This window comes from Bison bison, unplaced genomic scaffold (genome assembly GCF_000754665.1).
Source record: "Bison bison bison isolate TAMUID 2011002044 unplaced genomic scaffold, Bison_UMD1.0 scf7180017864346, whole genome shotgun sequence".
Lineage (NCBI taxonomy): Eukaryota > Metazoa > Chordata > Mammalia > Artiodactyla > Bovidae > Bison > Bison bison.
Window position 1 is genome coordinate 1,960,926 of NW_011494918.1, and position 20,468 is coordinate 1,981,393.

Here is a 20,468-nt window from a genome sequence, read left to right on the forward strand (position 1 = left end):
TCTTCGCGACGAGTGGCTGCCGCGCGGGGAGGAGCCGCAACCCTTCTCCGCGACACGTCAGCTCCCTGAGCGCCGGCGACACAGAGGACGCGGGGAGGAGCGCCGGGAGAGGAGAGGCGGGGCCTCCGCGTCACTCATCCTCCGGCCCAATGGGGACGGCGCGGGGTCCTGTCAGCAAGCGGCCCCGCCCCCCAGGGCCCTGAGGCCAGGAGGGGTGTCCTTTGCGTCCGATGGAGGGGGCGAGGCCGGAGGCCCGCGAAGGTATACTGCTCAGGTTCTAAGCGCCATGACTTCACCGCGTTGTCCCTCGAGGGCCCCTCCCGTGGCTCCTAGTCAGCCCAGTGGCCCCGCGGCCCGGGGCGTTTCCCCTCTTTCCCGAAATGGACCGCAGAGTTAGTCGGGGAGCTGTGTCATCGGGTGGCTGATTTCCGACCGCCCACACGGAGGATTGCGAAAGCGCGTTGGCCAACGCAATCGAAAGCGCGGAACACCAGGGGCGGGCCTGGCGTGTCCTCTGACCTGGGGCTGCTGTTTCGTCTTGAGTTGGCCAGATAGGCCTGAGGGTTGGCCAGATACGCAGGGCCCTGACCGTCTTTTCTGTTTTATCGTGGTTTACGTTCCAAGCACGTGAAGCAGACCCAGTTACTTTTGCATAAATAAGCACACAGACACAAATAGAAAATGCAAGCGAATGTATTAGGTAGCCCGAGGAAATGAAAAGCGCGCCATTGAAACCGAGCCCACACATCAGCTTTGTGTGACTGGTCTTAACCTCCCTGGGCCTCCGTATATGACAGGAAAATGGTCTTTCGGCTGGCTGACCTCCAAGGCCCTCCAAGGCAGGGCAACTGTTTATAATTGGGTGCGTACCATATATCTTTGTGTGGATATGCCCTGCAGATAATATGCTTGGCATATAAAAGCTGTGTTTAGTGTAGCACAGCTTTTGCAAGAAGTCCAATATGTTGAAATATCAAAACATCTAGATTTAACGAAACACCTGACAGACATTCAGCTACTTAGGTGCCTTTCTTCTGCCTTCCTGAGTGAAAATGCCTTTTAATTTTATCAATTTCAAAATTATCCACTGCATTAAGTAACAGAAAAATCTACACCAGATAAGTACTGCTGGTAGTAATACATTCAGGAGGTTGAATATTCTATAGTTCATCATCCCATGTCATCCATTTGTTTGAAAGATTTATAGTATAGTAGTTATGAACATGACATCTACAGACAGAATTCCAACTTCTTTGTTGCTTGGAATCTTTGGCAAGTTGATTAACTCTTACTCATCAGTTTTCTTATCTATAAAATATGGACAATAATAAAAATGCCCCTTAAGGTTGTTGTGAGAACTAAATCAGTCAATACAGTAACAGAATGTAGAACAGAGTAAACACTAAATAAATTGTAATTGTTTCTATATGAGTGAGCATGCTGTCAGGCCCTGGAAACCTTGGTATACTTCTCATCATTTGGAAAAACCTTCCATTGTTTGGATCCCTGGTACTATAAAGAACATTTCTCTTAAACCTTTCATAACTAAGAACAAAATTGCTCCCATTAATGTTTATAATAGTTCATTTGAAACACTTGAGTTGGGACTAGTTCTACCTTTTTTTTTTTTAAATAAATGAACTCTTTACTAATGACTTTTCTCTTTATTTATTCATTCATCTAAAATTAATAGAATGCCTATAATACTCCAGACACTATTATAGTCTTGTTTAAAGATATTTTTCTTTTAAAAAATATTTATTTTTATTTATTTGTTTGGCTGCCCTCGGTTCTGGTTGGGCATGCAGAATCTTTCATTGCAGCATGCAGCATCTTTTTGAAAAATTTTGGCTTTGCTGGGTCTTCGTTGTGGTGCAAGGGCTCTTCATTGGTTCATGAGGGCTTCTCTTGTTGCAGAACAGAGGCTCTAGAGCTTGAGGGCTCACTACTTGAGGCATGAAGGTTTCTCTCTAGTTGTCCTGCAGCATGTAGGATCTGAGTTCCCCAACCAGGTATCGAACCCACATCCCCTGCATTGGAAGGTGGATCCTTAACCACTGGATCACCAAAGAAGCCCTTTAAAGTGTTTATCTTTTAATTTTTACCATACTCATGTGAGCTAATTACAAATATGGAAAGGGAGTGAGGCTAGAATAACCTCTTAAGATTGGAACTGAAGTTAGCATGAACTCATGATTATTCATCCAAATACAGAAATTGGCATAGATACATGTGCATATGTGGTGGAACTGTATATTTGGGGAGGGGGGTGAACTATCAGTTAGTGAATTTGGGTAACAGGTATATGAAACTTTATACTGCTCAACAATTTCTCCATAAGGCTGAAATTACATACAAATTTTAAAGTTCAAAAAATTAGAATACAACTAATGCTGGGTCGTCATTGTCAGTCCAAAAGAAAATCTTTATCCCCTGGCACACTCAACCCTGAAGAAAGGACCGAGGGTGAGAGACTCCATCACAAGCCCTCCTCCACCGGGTTGGAAAGCCACATCACTTGGGAAGCTATAAATGCCACCCAGTGCTGTTTTGGGTGGCAGTTGTGCTCCCCTGGGACAAGAATAATGCTAGGAAAGTGTTTTTCTCTAATTCTCAACCTTCCAGTTGAAAACAGTGAGGCTTAGATGAGGGGTGTGGGAACATGTTGTGCAGAGTGGGAAATGGCCTAGAACCCCTTTTATTTGCCTGGCCCTGAGGTTGAACTATTCTCTTAAGAACAAACTGACACATTTTTTTCAGCATTCAATCAAGAACAAACAGGTGCTTATTCAGAATATGTTTATTAGGTAGTTCTGTGCGGGTCCTTGTGATGGAAACCATGGGGAATCAAAAGCTAGGGTGGCTGGGTCTCCAGGGAATATATAGTGCAAAAGTAAGCGTGGGGGAGAGATTCCTTTTCCAGGACAGGGGCCGTAAGTGCCACGGGGAATGCACACATGAAGGATTTCAGAGCTCAGAGGAGGGAGAGAATAAAAAAATGAAGACATTTCTTAAAAGGACATGCATTCAATAGAGTTTTAGAGAGAGCTAGGAGGTGAGACAGAGAAGGCAATGGCAACCCATTCCAGTACTCTTGCCTGGAAAATTCCATGGACGGAGGAGCCTGGTAGGCTGCAGTCCATGGGGTCTCAAAGAGTCGGACACGACTGAGAGACTTCCCTTTCATATTTCACTTTCCTGCATTGGAGAAGGAAATGGCAACCCATTCCAGTGTTCTTTCCTGGAGAATCCCAGGGATGGCGGAGGCTGGTGGGCTGCCATCTATGGGGTCAGACAGAGTCGGACACAACTGAAGCGACTTAGCAGCAGCAGCAGCAGCAGGAGGTGAGAAGCCTCACTCTCTACGAAGGCTACCCCTAGGTTTTCAGCCTAGGCTGAAGATGAAATGGTTATTTGTGTTCATACTGGCAACACCTGATGCCTCCTCAGCAGAAGAAACCAAGGGATTTGTACTCAGAGAAGTTAGCAGGCAAGAGATCTACATAGAAAATGGTACTAAGCAAACTGTGAAATCAGAAGAGGGGTGTTTTAAATGGGCTATTATCACACACATTCAAAAATTCAGAAGTCAAAAGAAGGTCTTATGTTTTGTCTTTCAGGGACAATGGGATTTTGGTGACTATGGAGTGCTTTTTTTCTAAATTTACTAAAGTGAAAATTGACATTTAAGAGAATATATATTTTTAATTTTAGAAAAGCAGATATGTTACTTAATAACTAAAGAGGCTATTTGCCTGCTTGTTTTTCCCTGCAATCGTGTCAGATATGTGCCAGCCTGTCCATACTTCCTTTTGTTGTACAGTGAGTGAGGACCCACGCAGACTTTTCAGACAGTAGGCTGGTATTAGCAAGCATACACCAGAGTCCTCCCTTCACTGTCCTGAACGTGATGGCCTCAGCAAGGCTGTTGAACAACTAAAAGGACCAAGGTTACTTCCCAGCAGTTGATCAGCACTAGGAGCCTCTGGCTTAGCTCAAGGCTCAGTTTGAAGACAAGCCTGAGCATATAGTTAGATCACTATTTCCAAGAGGTAAACAAATGAGCAGTGGAGGAGTTAGGGCTCTAACTTTCCTGTTGACAGTTTCCTAGGACTTGAACACTTCATTCTCACTTGGAATCATCCTGACTTAGCTCATCACTCCTCCCACTCTCTAAATTTTCTGTAGTTCAGGGTGTGTTTTGAAATATTATGAAATAACGAATACACCCTGTTAAACTTTTTTTTTTTAACTCAAAGTACAGCCCCTCTAAACTGACTATAATCTAGGAATAAATAACAGAAAGAAATGAACCTGGATAGAGTAGATGAGAGTGTTGGTATGTAATACTTACAGAGATACACAGCCTCAGGACTCCAAATTGAGTAGGCTGTTGTGGTGTGGGAGAATGGAGTTTAAATTCCCTTCCAGTGCTGTTAGCCAGAGATTGTCTGGTCCATCTCCCTTAATTCATAGAAAAGGAAACAATGAGACCTCCCTGGCAGTCCACTGGAAGACTCCACGCTTCCACCACAAGGGGCACAGGTTCAATCCCTGGTCAGGGAACTAAGACCCTGCGTGCCATGCGGCACAGCTAAAAAAATGAATGAATTAATTAATTAATAAATCTCCCCTAGAGTTAAGAACCAGAACCAGTATTAGAAGCCTATCACTGTATAATAGGGGTTTGCTGGATTTAATGAATGGAAAAATTATGCAATTACTAAAAACATCAATCACCATAAAAAATGTTTGGAGTATCTATTCAAGCCAAATGGCTCTCTGCCATTCTGAGTGGTCAATTTAATGCCCACTCTTGGAAGGCCACTTGACTGGGATATTTCTAATGCACAGTGGGGCTGTCCCCAGGGGAAATTCCACAGAAACTTAGCCTAGAATGGCATCTGGCCAGCACCAAAACCAGAACTGTAACATATTTTGTTCTAAACCTGTCTCACCACCTATCTGGTCATTGTTTTTTTATGCCTCTCAACTCAGTGTAAATGACAAACACAAGGGACAGTATTATTCTTTTTGGAGGTATCTCCTAGTCATCTGTTCTTTCCTTATGAACCTACTATAGCTGAAATTTACCTTATATTTTCCAGGTAATATCTTTAAGGAAAAGATAAAAATGGCATGTCACCTCCAGGAAACCTCAGGCACAGTAGAAGTTCCTCACATTTTTTTGTTCCAGGCTTCACATCTCCACCTGTGTTACTTAATATTAATAGAAAAAAAGACCTAAAATCATAAAACTCTGATAGTATCAACTGGCATGGCATCAAAATTGAACTACAAAATGCAGTGTCAAAACTTATTTCATTCTCAAAGCTGCTGGGTGACTATTTCTTGTATCTCTCAATAGCATTCATTTATTCATTCACTTTGTTTTTGGTCACTTAGCATAAGAGGTAAGAATACGGACTCTGAAGCCAATGAGCATGAGTTTGAGTTCTACTTAGTTACTTAATTAAATGACCTTGAACTGAGTTAGTTGATGGCTCTGTCCCTTACCCCCCAATCTGTAAAATGGGGATAATGTTAACACCTACCTACCAGGGTTGCTGTGGGGATTAATATTTTTAAAGTGCTTAGAGCAGTTTCTGACTCAGAATAAGAGCTCAGTAAGTTTTGTTTAAAAAATAATATTTACTCAGTGTGGAGTATCGGGACGAGAATGCTGCAGCGGGCAGACTCTAAAGTAACTCTATGACCCCCACCTCCCGGATGTGGAATCCCCTCCCCTTCAGGGTGGGCGGAACCTGTGACTCACTTCTAACAGAATATGGAAAAGGTGATGAGATGATCATTCCCATGAATACACTATGCTATAGGCCACAGTGTAGGGATGTCACACCAATTATGAGGCTGTATTACTTAAGGCGTTTTGCTAGCAGACGTACTTTCACTTTCCTACTAGCCTTGAAGAAGCAAACTATGTTGACAGCTGCCTACAGAGAGAGCCACATGGCAGAGAGCTTCACACATGTTCTTGGAGGTGGGAGTGGCCTCCAGCCAGCAAAGATACAAACAAACAAAAATCCAGAAATGTGCAGTCCTACGGCCATAAGGAAATAAATTCTGCTAAAAATTGACAGCTTAGAAGTGGACTCTACTCCAATTGAGCATCCAGAATGCAGCCCATCTGACACCTTAATTGCAGTCCAGTGAGGTCTTGAAGCATAAAGATAACCCTTGGCCAACATCTTGATCACAGCCTTTTGAGAGACCCTGAACCAAATGCCCCAAGGAGCTGAACAAGTTGGAGAAAAACACACAACCATTCTGACTGGAGTCACTTTAAATTCATAGTGAAAGTCATTCAGTAATGTCCGACTCTCTGCGACCCCATAGACTATACACTGCCAGGCTTCTCTGTCCATGGAATTCTCCAGGCAAGAATACGGGAGTTGGTGGCCATTTCCTAATCCAGGGGATCTTCGTGACCCAGGGAACACACCTACGTGTCCTATACTGCAGCAGATTCTTTACCGCTAAGCCACTGGGGAAGCCCAACTATGCAAACACCATACACTATACTTCTTTAGTCTTTGCAATTCTTCCAGATAACTGTTTCACTTTGCACTTCTTCTTGATAACCATTAATTCTGAAGAAGCTGAAGTTGAATGGTTCTATGAAGACCTACAATAACTTCTAGAACTAAGACCAAAAAAAGAATGTCCTTTTCACCATAGGGACTGGAATGCAAAAGTAGAAAGTCAAGAGATACCTGGAGTAACAGGCAAATTTGGTCTTGGAGTAGAAAATGAAGCAACACACTGGTCATAGCAAACACCCTCTTCCAACACAAGAGACAGCTCTACACATGGACATCACCAGACGGTCAATACCAAAATCAGATTGATTATATTCTTTGCAGCCAAAAATGGAGATGCTCTCTACAGTCAGCAAAAACAAGACCAGGAGCAGACTACGGCTTAGATTGTGAACTCCTTATTGCAAAATTCAGATGTAAATTGAAGAATGTAGGGAAAATCACTAGACCATTCAGGTATGACCTAAATCAAATCCCTTACGATTATACAGTGGAAGTGACAAATAGATTCAAGGTATTAGACCTGAGAAACAGAGTGCCTAAAGAACTATGGACAGAGGTTCATGACATTGTACAGGAGGCAGTGACCAAGACCATCGCCAAGAAAAAGAAATGAAAAAGGAAAAATGGTTGTCTGAGGAGCCCTTACAAATAGCTGAGAAAAGAAGAGAAGCTAAAGGCAAAGGAAAAAAGGAAAGATATACCCATCTGAATGCAAAGTTCTGAAGAATAGCAAGGAGACATAAGAAAGCCTTCCTCAGTGATCAATGCAAAAATATAGAGAAAAATAATAGAATGGGAAAGACTAGCGATCTCTTCAAGAAAATTAGAGATACCTAGGGAACATTTCATGCAAAGATGGGCACAATAAAGGACAGAAATGGTATGGACCTAAGAGAAGCAGATGAAATAAAGAAGTGAGTGAAAGTCATGTCCAACTCTTTGCAACACCATGGATTGTAGCCCATGAGGCTCCTCTGTCCATGAAATTTTCCAGGTAAGAATACTGGAATGGTTTGCTATTCCATTCTTCAGGGGAGCATCCTGACCCAGGTATTGAACCCAGGTCTCCTGCATTGCAGGCAGAATTTTTACTGTCTGAGCCACCAGGGGAGCCCATATTAAGAAGAGGTGGCAAGAACACACAGAAGAACTATACAAAAAAGATCTTCATGACCCAGATAATTACAATGGTGTGATCATTCACCTAGAGCCAGACATCCTGGAGTGCAAAGTAAAATAGGCCTTAAGAAGAATCACTACAAACAAAGCTAGTGAAGATGATGGAATTCCAGTTGAGCTATTTCAAATCCTAAAAGATAATGCTGTGAAAGTGCTGCACTCAATATGCAAGCAAATTTGGAAAACTCAGCAGTGGCCACAGCACTAGAAAAAAGGTCAGTTTTCATTCCAATCCCAAAGATAGGCAATGTCAAAGAATGTTCAAACTACACAACTGCACTCACCCCACACACTAGCAAAGTAATGCTCAAAATTCTCCAAGCGAGGCTTCAACAGTACATGAACCAAGAACTTTCAGATGTAAAAGCTGGATTCAGAAAAGGCAGAGGAACCAGAGATCAAATTGCCAACATCCACTGCATCATAGAAACAGCAATGAAAAACATCTACTTCTGCTTTATTGACTATGTCAAAGCCTTTGACTGTGTGGATCATGACAAAATGTGGAAAATTCTTAAAGAGATGGGAATACCAGACCACCTTACCTGCCTCCTGAGAAATCTGTATTCAGGTCAAAAAGCAACAGTTAGAACCGAACATGGAAAACAGACTGGTTCAAAATTGAGAAAGGAGTACGGTAAGGCTGTATATTGTCAGCCTCTTCTTTAACTCATATGCCGAGTACATCATGCAAAATGCTGGGCTGGATGAAGCACAACCTGGAATCAAGATTGCTGGGAGAAATATCAATAACTTCAGATATTCAGATGACACCATCCTTATGGCAGAAAGTGAAGAGGAACTAAAGAGCCTCTTGATGAAAATGAAAGAGGACAGTGACAAAGGTAGCTTAAAACTCAACATTCAAGAAACAAAGATCATGGCATCTGGTCCCATCACTTCATGGCAAATAGATGGGGAAACAATGGAAACAGTGACAGAGTTTATTTTCTTTGGCTCCAAAACCACTTCAGATGGTGACTGTAGCCATGAAATTAAAAGACACTTGGTCCTTAGAAGAAAAGCTATGGCCAATCTATACAGTGTATTAAAAAGCAGAGGCATTACTTTGCCAACAAAGGTCCATTTAGTCAAAGCTATAGTTTTCCCAGTAGTCATGTACGGATGTGAGAGTTAGACTATAAAGAAACCTGACTGCTGAAGAATTGATGTTTTTAAACTGTGGTGTTAAAGAAGGCTCTTGAGAGTCTCTTGGTCTTCAAAGAGATCACATCAGTCAATCCTACAGGAAATCAGTCCTGAATATTCATGGGAAGGACTGATGTTGAAGCTGAAGCTCCAATTCTTTGGCCACCTAATGCGAAGAACTGACTCATTGGAAGAGACCCTGATGATGGGAAAGACTGAAGGCAGGAGGAGAGGAGGTGACAGAGGATGAGATGGTTGGATGGCATCACTGACTCGATGGACATGAGCTTGAGCAAGCTCTGGGAGTTGGTGACTGACAGGGAAGCCTGGTCTGCTGCAGTCCATTGGATTGCAAAGAGTCAGACACTGACTGAACTATTTCACGTCTTTTTTTTTTTTTCTCAAAGCAAAAAAAGTCTGTATAACCTTCTCCTCCTTGCTCATTCTCAGCACATAACCTTGCTTCTCTCTTCATTGAGAAAACAGAAACAATCAGAAAAGAGCTCCACAAGCTCCCATCTAGCATATCTGTACCCATATTTTTATCTTATTTCCAAGTGCGTAAATAAACTATCATGATCCAATCCCTCTACCCATGAGCTGGGTCCCATCCCCTTATACCTTCTTAAAGATATCATGAATCCCTCACAGATATCTCAGAACTGGCATACTTTTCACTTTCTCTAGTCCCAGATTCAATCTACAGTAAATCCCATGGGCTCCATCATCAAAATGTATCCAGAATCCTGCTAGTTTTCACTATCACTTGTTTCCATCCTTGTCTAATCCAGTATCATCTCTTACTTGAATTATATAGAGCCATAGCCCCCAATAGATCTCCTTGCTACCACCCTTGCGCCTATACAGGCCACTCTCAATAATAGCAGCCAGAATGACCTCTGGAATTACATCACTCTTCTGCATGAAACCCTCTAACAGCTTTTTATCTCACTGGGAATAAAAGGCAAAATCATCAAAAGACCCACAAAGTTCAACAAGGTCTCAGCTACCCAACCCTGGCCCCTGCGTACAATCCTTCTCTAATTTCCCCCCTTCCCCCATTTATGTTCTCCATATTCTGCCCTAGTTCACCAGACTCCAGCCACACTGCAGCTTAGAATTTGTCCTGAGGTCATTGGGAAGCCCCTGACATGTTTTATAAGCCATCTTTCTATCTTCTTTGCCTATAGCATAGGGCAAATGATAGACATTAATATCACAGACTGCATATTATGAAGTTGTTGTAATGGGCCTTACTGCTCCCAGCAAGGAAATAAAGGATCCCTTTGTGGGGCTTGAGATTCATTTTTTATTTTCCTTTTTGTCCAAAAGAAAGATTAAAAGCAGAAAATTTAAAGACTGAAACTTTCAGTGTTTTTAAAAGTTTTTTCTTAAATTTTTTGTATTATATGAGTATCATAAATATTAAAATTTGGAACGTACAAAAGAGATATGGAAGGAAGGAGGGAGAAAGGAAGCAAGGAGAGAGGGAAGGAGAAGGAGAAAAGAGGGAGAAAGAAAAAGTGATAGAAAGAAAGAAAAGCAAGAAAGGAAGGGAGGGAGGAAGGAAGGGAAAGAAAAGACAGAGATAGAAAGAGAAAAGGGGAAAAAAATCATCCCAAGAGCCTGGCACACAGAACAAGTCCTATTACTAATTATGTTAAAGTGTTTTTTAAGCCACCACCCCAGTTATTCTCCCCAGGGAAGTGAGAGGAACAGTGCCTTCTCCTCTAAAGTCCTGACTTCATTTAGGATGCCACACCCTGCCCTAAGTTGAGCTCACTTCTCATGCGCAAGTTTGGAAAAGACTTACTGGGGTTTAAGAGTCCGACCTTTTTATCTTTCAATTTGTTAATGTAGTGTATCACACTGATTGATTTGTGAATATTGAAGAATCCTTGCATCCCTGGGATAAAGCCCACTTGGTCATGATGTATGATCTTTTTAATATATTGTTGGATTCTGTTTGCTAGAATTTTGCTAAGGATTTTTGCATCTATGTTCATAAGTGATATTGGCCTGTAGCTTTCTTTTTTGTGGCATCGTTGTCTGGTTTTGGTATTACAGTGATGGTGACCTCATAGAATAGGTTTGGGAGTTTACCTTCCTCTGCGATTTTCTGGAAGACTTTGGGTACGATAGGTGTTTGCTCTTCTCTAAATTTTTGTTAGAATTCAGCTGTGAAGCCATCTGGTCTGAGGCTTTTGTTTGCTGGAAGATTTCTGATTACGGTTTCAATTTCCATGCTTGTGATGGGTCTGTTAAGAATTTCTGTCTTCCTGGTTCAGTTTTGGAAAGTTATACTTTTCTAAGAATTTGTCCATTTCTTCCAAGTTGTCCATTTTATTGGCATATAGTTGCTGATAGTAGTCTCTTATGATCCTTTGTATTTCTGTGTTGTCTATTGTGATTTCTCTATTTTCATTTCTAATTTTGTTGATTTGATTCTTCTCCCTTTTTTTTCTTCATAAGTCTGGCTAATTGTTTGTCTATTTTATTTATCTTCTCAAAGAACCAGCTTTTAGTTTTGTTGATTTTTGCTAGTCTTTGTTTCTTTTTCATTTATTTCTGCTCTAATTTTTATTATTTCTTTCCTTCTACTAACCCTGGGGTTCTTCATTTCCTCTTTTTCTAATTGCTTTAGGTGTAGAGGTAGGTTATTTATTTGATTTTTTTCTTGTTTCTTGAGGTAAGCGTGTATTGCTATGAACCTTCTCACTGCTTTTATTGAATCCCATAGGTTTTGTGTTGTTGTGTTTTCCTTTTCATTTGCTTCTATGCATATTTTGATTTCTTCCATGATTTGTTGGCTATTCAGAAACGTGTTGTTTAGCCTCCAAATGTTTGTATTTTTAATAGTCCCCCCCCCACCCCCGTAGTTGATATCTAATCTTACTGCATTGTGATCAGAAAAGATGTAGACAACAGTTAGGTCTAACTGGTCCATTGTATCATTTAAAGCTTGTGCTTCCTTGTTAATTTTCTATTTGGTTGATCTAACCACAGGTGTGAGTAGGGTATTAAAGTCTCCCACTATTATTGTGTTACTGTTAATTTCGCCTTTCATACTCGTTAGCTTTTCCTGTATGTATTGAGGTGCTCCTATGTTGGGTGCATATATATTTATAATTGTTATATCTTCTTCTTGGATTGATCCTTTCAGTATTATGTAGTGTCCTTATTTGTCTCTTTTTACAGTCTTTTTTTCAAAGTCTATTTTATCTGATATGATTATCTCAATAGATGCAGAGAGCGCTTTTGACAAAATTCAACACCCATTTATAATAAAAACTCTCTAGAAAGCAGGCATAGAAGAAACATACCTCATATGTTTCTTATGGCTTTTATTATGAGTCAAAATAATAAAAGCCATATATGATAAACCCACAGCAAACATTATCCTCAAAGGTGAAAAATTGAAAGCATTTCCCCTAAAGTCAGGAACAAGACAAGGGTGCCCACTCTCACCACTACTATTCAACATAGTTTTGGAAGTTTCAGCCACAGCAATCAGAGGAAAAAAAGAAATAAAAGGAATCCAGACTGGAAAAGAAGTAAAACTCTCACTATTTGCAGATGACATGATCCTCTACATAGAAAACCTTAAAGACACCACTAGAAAATTACTAGAGCTAATCAATGAATATAGTAAAGTTGCAGGATATAAAATTAATACAGAAATACAGAAATTCCTTGCATTCCTATACACTAACAATGACAAAACAGAAAGAAATTAAAGAAACAATCCCATTCACCATTGTGATGAAAAGGATAAAATACTTAAGAATAACTCTACCTAAAGAAACAAAAGACCTATATATAGAAAACTATAAAACACTGATGAAAGAAATCAAAGACGACACAAATAGATGGAGAAAAATACCATGTTCACGGATCGGAAAAATCATCATAGTGAAAATGAATATACTATCCAAAGCAATCTATAGATTCCATGTAATCCCTATCAAGCTACCAAGGTATTTTTCAGAGAACTAGAACAAATAATTTCACAGTTTGTATGGAAATACAAAAAACCTCAAATAGCCAAAGCAATCTTGAGAAAGAAGAATGGAACTGGAGGAATCAACCTACCTGACTTCAGACTATACTACAAAGCTACTGTCTTCAAGACAGTATGGTACTGGCACAAAGACAGAAATATAGATCAATGGAACAAAACAGAAAGCCCAGAGATAAATCTACGCACCTATGGACACCTTATCTTTGACAAAGGAGGCAAGAATATACAATGGAGAAAAGACAATCTCTTTAACAAGTAGTGCTGGGATAACTGGTCAATCACCTGTAAAAGAATGAAAGTAAAACACTTTCTAACACCATACACAAAAATAAACTCAAAATGGATTAAAGATATAAATGTAAGACCAGAAACTATAAAACTCCTAGAGGAAAACAGGCAGAACACTCTCTGACATAAATCACAGCAAGAACTTTTATGACCCACTTCCTAGAGTAATGGAAATAAAAGCAAAAATAAACAAATGGAACCTAATTAAACTTAAAAGCTTTTGCACAATGAAGGAAATTATAAGCCAGGTGAAAAGACAGCCTTCATAATGGGAGAAAATAATAGCAAATGAAGCAATGGACAAATAATTAATCTCAAAAATATAAAAGCAGCTCATGCAGCTAAATACCAGAAAAATAAATGACCCAATAGAAAAATGGGCTAAAGAACTAAACAGACATTTCTCCAAAGAAGACATACAGATGGCTAACAAACACATAAAAAGATGCCCAACATCACTCATTATCAGAGAAATGCAAATCAAAACCACAATGAGGTACCATCTCACGCCAGTCAGAATGGCTGTTATCAAAAAGTCTACAAACAATAAATGCTGGAGAGGGTGTGGAGAAAAGGGAACCCTCTTACACTGTTGGTAGGAATGCAAACTAGTACAGCCACTATGGAGAACAGTGTGGAGATTCCTTAAAAAATTGGAAATAGAACTGCCATACGACCCAGCAATCCAACTGCTGGGCATACACGCCAAGGAAACCAGAATTGAAAGAGACACGTGTACCCCAATGTTCATCACAGCACTGTTTACAATAGCTAGGACATGGAAGCACCCTAGATGTCCATTGGCAGACAAACGGATAAGAAAGTTGTGGTACATATACACAATAGAATATTACTCAGCTATTGAAAAGGACACATCTAAATCAGTTTTAAAGAAGTGGATGAGACCGGAGTCTATTGTCCAGAGTGAAGTAAATCAGGGGAAAAAAACACCAGTACAGTATATTAATGCATATATATGAAATTTAGAAAGATGGTAATGATGACCCTATATGCAAGACAGTAAAAGAGACACAGATATAAAGAACGGATTTTTGGACTCTGTAGGAGAAGGCAAGGGTAGGATGACTTGAGAGAACAGCACAGAAACATGTATATTACCATATGTGAAACATGATCAGTCCAAGTTTGATGCAAAGAAACAGAGACAAACCAGAGGGATGGGACGGGGAGGGAGGCAGGAGGGGGGTTCAGGATGGGGGACACATGTGCACCCATGGCTGATTCATGTCAATGTATGGCAAAGCCGTCACACTATTGTAAAGTAATTAGCCTACAATTAGAATAAATTAATTAATTTTTTAAGGAAAAAAATAGAGTCCATGACCTTTGTGACATTTCACTCCAGTAACTCCTGACTAGGTTTTGTCTTGGCCATAAGCCCGGTTTTAAAAAAGATTCTGGGTTTTTTTCTCTTGACAGAAAAAGGATAAATTTAGTAGTACTATATTTTCAGCAGTTATAATGAATGAGTGATTAAAATATAAACGGGCCACCCAAGAACAGAATACCCTTGACTGAAATGAACATACAAACTCTCTTCTTCTCACCAAAATACTATTAAATTACATCAGGGTAGAATTCTACTGATCTCTGTTTTTTGAAAGTTGATTTTTTTCCTTTTATTTGTCACTGGACTATCCTACACGGGCTATACTATCCTATATGTACTATACCATCCTATGGGCTTCCCAGGTGGCACTCGTCTTAAAGAACCTGCCTACAAATACAGGAGACATAAGAGTTGAGAGTTCAACCCACGGGTCAGGAAGATCCCCTGGAGGAGGACATGGCAACCCACTCCAGTATTCTTGCCTGGAGAACCCCATGGACAGGGGAGCCTGGCAGGGTCCATAGGGTCACAAAGAGTCAGGCACAACTGACTGACTTTCATTTTTTTCATACTATACTACTAGTATTAGGTTTTATTAGGTTCTATTGTAAATATATAATAAAAACTTGTATTTTGTTCAAAGATCATCATTTTTGTTTAAATGACTGTTTAAAGATTGATATTTAAAAAGATGCAGCTTTAGGTCACAATTTAGTACACAGAAATAGTAATTTTATAAAAAGTAATTTAGAAGTTTAAAAATGTAAATGAAACTTTCCAAATGGCAGTTGGTGACTCATTGATTATAGCATCTGATTATATAGTCAGCTTGGATTATTTTTAGAATAAGGGAAGTACACACTTAATTAACAAACAATATGAAATCTTTCCACATATGTACAAAAATTTAAGAACATTTTCTAATAATTATTTTGGTCATTTTTTAATTGCCTATTCTCTTCACAATTGATCCAATAAAAGTCCATATCCATGAACTATGCAGAGTTGGACACGACTGAGGGACTTTCACTTTACTAGAAATGTTAAGTGGCTTTTGCAAGATTTCATACCAGTGGGAGATTTTTAATTTGAACACATATGTGTCTGACTAAAAATTTCATGTTCTTAATCACTATTTCAATAAATCCATATATCTCCAACCTTTTAATTTCCAAAATAGTAAATAATGTTCTCACTATTCACCATCCATTTAGATAAATGTTGCATGAAGTGAAGTGAAGTGAAAGTCGTTCAGTTGTGTCCAACTCTTTGTGAACCCATGGTCTATACAGTCCATGGAATTCTCCAGGCCAGAATACTGGAATGGGTAGCCTTTCCCTTCTCTGGGGATCTTCCCAACCCAGGGATCAAACTCAGGTCTCCCACATTGTGCGTGGATTCTTTACCAGCTGAGCCACCAGGGAAGCCCAAATATTGCATGGTGATGTCTAAAAAAGACAATGGTGATTAATTAAGTATCTGTATACCTCTAATCAGTAGTGTAGTGATGTCTTATGGTTTTAATTTGCATTTCTCTGATGACATATAATGGGGAACATTTTTCATGTTTATTCACCAACCATGTATATATCTTCTTTGGTGAGGTGATAAGGTCTTTGGTGTATTTTTTAAGAACTGAGTTGGTATATTATTCTTTTATCTTTTTATTTTCAGCCAGCTGTATCATTAATTCTGAAATTTATCTCATAGACAACATATAATTGTATCTTGACCTTTGTCCAGTCTGACAACCTCTGCCACTTAATCAGTGTTTAGTCCATTTACATTTAATGGAATTATTAATATGGTTGGATTTATACTTGGCATTTTGCTATTTGTTTTCTTTATGTCTCATGTCTTTTTTGACTGCTGCTCTTCCTTTCTTGCTCTCCCTATGTTAAATACTTTTTGTGCAGCATTTTAATTTCTCTGCTGGTTTGACTATAATTGTTTGCTGTTATATTCCTATGGTTACTTTAAGAAATACAGTATGCTTTCTAAGTTTTCACAATCTACTTTTTGTTAATAGTAACAATCCTGGCAACGTGTAGCAACTTTGCTCCAATATAGCCTCATTTTCTCATATATATTACATATTGATATGTTATAAATCCAAAAGTGTTAAAATTATTCTTTTGTACAGGAGATGGTGACAAAAACCACCCTCAAGAAAAAGAAACACAACAAGGCAAAATGGTTGTCTGAGGAGGCCTTACAAATAGCTGAGAAAAGAAGTAAAAGGCAAGGAAGAAAAGGAAAGATATATCCATCTGAAGTCAGAGTTCCAAGAAATAGCAAGGAGAGATAAGAAAGCCTACTTAAGTGAACAATGCAAAGAAATAGAGGAAAACAATAGAATGGGAAAGACTAGAGATCTCTTCAAGGAAATTAGAGATACCAAAGGAACATTTCATGCAAAGATGGGCACAATAAAGGACAGAAATGGTATGGACCTAACAGAACCAGACGATATTAAGGAGAGATGGCAAGAATATAGAGAAGAACTGTACAAAAGAGATCTTAATGACTGGGGTAACCACACTGGTGTGATCACCCACCTAGAACCAGACATCCTGGACTGTGAAGTCAAGTGGGCCTTAGGAAAATGTTACTATGAACAAAGTTAGTGGAGGTGATGGAATTCCAGCTGAGATATTTCAAATTCTAAAAAATGATGCTGTTAAACTGCTACACTCAATATGTCAGCAAATTTGGAAAACTCAGCAGTGGCCACAGGACTGGAAAAGGTTAGTTTTCATTCCAATCCCAAAGAAGGGCAATGAAAAAAAAAAGTTCAAACTACCAATCAAGCTCATTTTACATGCTAGCAAGGTAATGCTTTAAATCTTTCAAGCTAGTCTGCAACAGTATGTGAACCAAGAATTTTCAGATGTAAAAGCCGGATTTAGAAAAGGCAGAGAAACCAGAGGTCAAATTGGCAACATCTGCTGGATCACAGAAAATGCAAGAGACTTCCAAAAATCATCTACTTCTGCTTCATTGACTACGCTAAACCCTTTGACTATGTGGATCACAACAAACTGTGGAAAATTCTTAAAGAGATGGGAATACCAGAACACCTTACCTGTCTCCTGAGAAACCTGTATACAGATCCAGAAGCAGTAAATAGGATTGGACATGGAGTGACAGACTGGTTCAAATTTGGGAAAGGAGTACATCAAGACTGTATATTGTCACCCTGCTTATTTAACTTACATGCAGAGTACATCATGTGATGGATGGATCAGTGAAAACGATCCATCCATCCAGTGACAATGTAAACAGTGAGACTTTATTTTCTTGGGCTCCAACTCACTGCAGATGGTGACTGCAGCCATGAAGTTAAAAGATGCTTGGTCCTTGGAAGAAAAGCTATGACAAACATGCTGCTAAGCCGCTTCAGTCGTGTCCGACTCTGTGCGACCCCAGAGACGGCAGCCCACCAGGCTCCTCTGTCCCTGGGATTCTCCAGGCAAGAGCACTGGAGTGGGTTGCCATTTCCTTCTCCAATGCGTGAAACTGAAAAGTGAAAGTGAAGTCACTCAGTCGTGTCCGACCCTCAGCAACCCCATGGACTGCAGCCTTCCAGGCTCCTCCATCCATGGGATTTTCCAGGCAAGAGTACTGGAGTGGGGTGCCATTGCCTTCTCCAATGACAAACCTAGACAACATTAAAAAATCAGAGACATGACTTTGCCAAAAAAGGTCCATCTAGTCAAGGCTATGGTTTTTCCAGTAGTCATGTATGGATCTGAAAGTTGAACTATAAAGAAAGCTGAGCACCAAAGAATTGATGCTTTTGAACTGTGGTGTTGGAGAAGACTCTTGAGAGTCCCTTGGACTGCAAGGAGATCCAACCAGTCAATCCTAAACGAAATCAATCCTGAATATTCATTGGAACGACTGATGCTAAAGCTGAAGCTCCAATACTTTGGCTACCTGATGCAAAGAACTGACTCATTTGAAAAGACCCTGATGCTGGGAAAGATCGAAGGCAGGAGGAGAAAGGGACAACAGAGGATGACATGGTTGGATGGCATCACCAACTCGATGGACATGAGTCTGAGCACACTCCGGGAATTGGTGATGGACAGGGAGGCCAGGAGTGCTGTAGTCCCCGGGGTCGCAAAGAGTTGGACACAACTGAGCGACAGAACTGAACTGAACTGAACATCATGCGAAATGCCACCTGGATGAAGCACAAGCTTGAATTAAAATTGCTGGAAGAAATATCAATAACCTCAGATATGCAGTTGATACCACTTTAATGACAAAGTGAACTAAAGAGCTCTTGATGAAGGTGAGAGAGGAGAGTGAAAAAGCTCTTAAAACTCAACATTCATAAAACAAAGATCATGGCATCTGGTCCCATCAGTTCAATTCAGTTCAGTCGCTCGCTCAGTCGTGTCCGACTCTTTGTGACCCCATGAATTGCAGTACACCAGGCCTCCCTGTCCATCACCGACTTCCGGAGTTCACTCAAACTCATGTCCATAGAGTCGGTGATGCCATCCAGCCATCTCATCCTCTGTCATCCCCTTCTCCTCCTGTCCCCAATCCCTCCCAGCATCAGAGTCTTTTCCAATGAGTCAACTCTTCGCATGAGGTGGCCAAAGTACTGGACTTTCAGCTTTAGCATCATTCCTTCCAAAGAAATCCCAGGGTTGATCTCCTTCAGAATGGACTGGTTGGATCTCCTTGCAGTCCAAGGGACTCTCAAGAGTCTTCTCCAACACCACAGTTCAAAAGCATCAATTCTTCGGCGCTCAGCTTTCTTCACAGTCCAACTCTCACACCCGTACATGACCATTGGAAAAAACCATAGCCTTGACTAGGCGGACCTTTATTGACAAAGTAATGTCTCTGCTTTTCAATATGCTATCTAGGTTGGCCATAACTTTTCTCTCAAGGAGTAAGCGTCTTTTAATTTCATGGCTGCAGTCACCATCTTAGTCTTTAATAAAAAAGTTAAGAGAAGAAAATATTAAAGTCTATTTTTAAGTCATATTTACACACATATTTACCATTTCTGATACTCTTCATTTCTTTGCATGTATTCAAATTGCCTTCTGGCATCACAATGTCCTTTCAGCCTGTAGTATATCTTTTAGCATTTCTTAGAGGCAAGCCTACTAGGAATAAATTTCCTAACATTTTTTAAAATCTGGGAATATTTGTAATTTGCCTTCATTTTCCTTTGCCCTCATTTTGAAGGATAGTTTTCTAGAACATGAGATTCACTCATTTCTTTCTCATAAAATCTGCTGTTTTTACTGACAATGCCAGTGAATATGGATTTCTCACTTTCCAGCCCCTTCTTGCAGTGAAGCTGCTGGTTTTTACAGCCAGCCCCACCTTGGTAGTACTATCAAGCTTGGGCTTGGGGAAGAGGAAACATTCCGAGGCAAGATTACCACAGACTCCCACTGCTTGTTCAGAAGTTCAGCAGTTTCTCACAAGTAAATACTTCCTGATTTGTTGTCTTTGGTCTTTTCCCAGACTCCTGAAACGATTATTTTTTGAAAATTTTGTCTAGTTTTACACTTGTTTCTTAAGAACATTTTCTGCTAGAAATACTGCTCTCTGGTTCTATATAGATTAGATATTCTCATAGAATTAACTCATAGAACAGCCATTGACTTAAGAATACTTTATAATTTGGGCTGCTCAGGGTAGTAGAGGTGATTTTCTGTACTATCATAGAAATTTATTGCTTTAGAATATCACATTATAACTTTTTTCTGCTGGAAGTACAGTTAGTTCCTTTTCATCAGAGATAAGAGACTTACATTCACTGAGCATATATACCAGGCCAATGGCATGATACATTCTCTAATGCTCTAGTTCTTTTCAAAATAATGATTGTGGGCTTTTTGTAATTGTAAATGTAACATACCCTTGTTTTTGAAAAATTGAA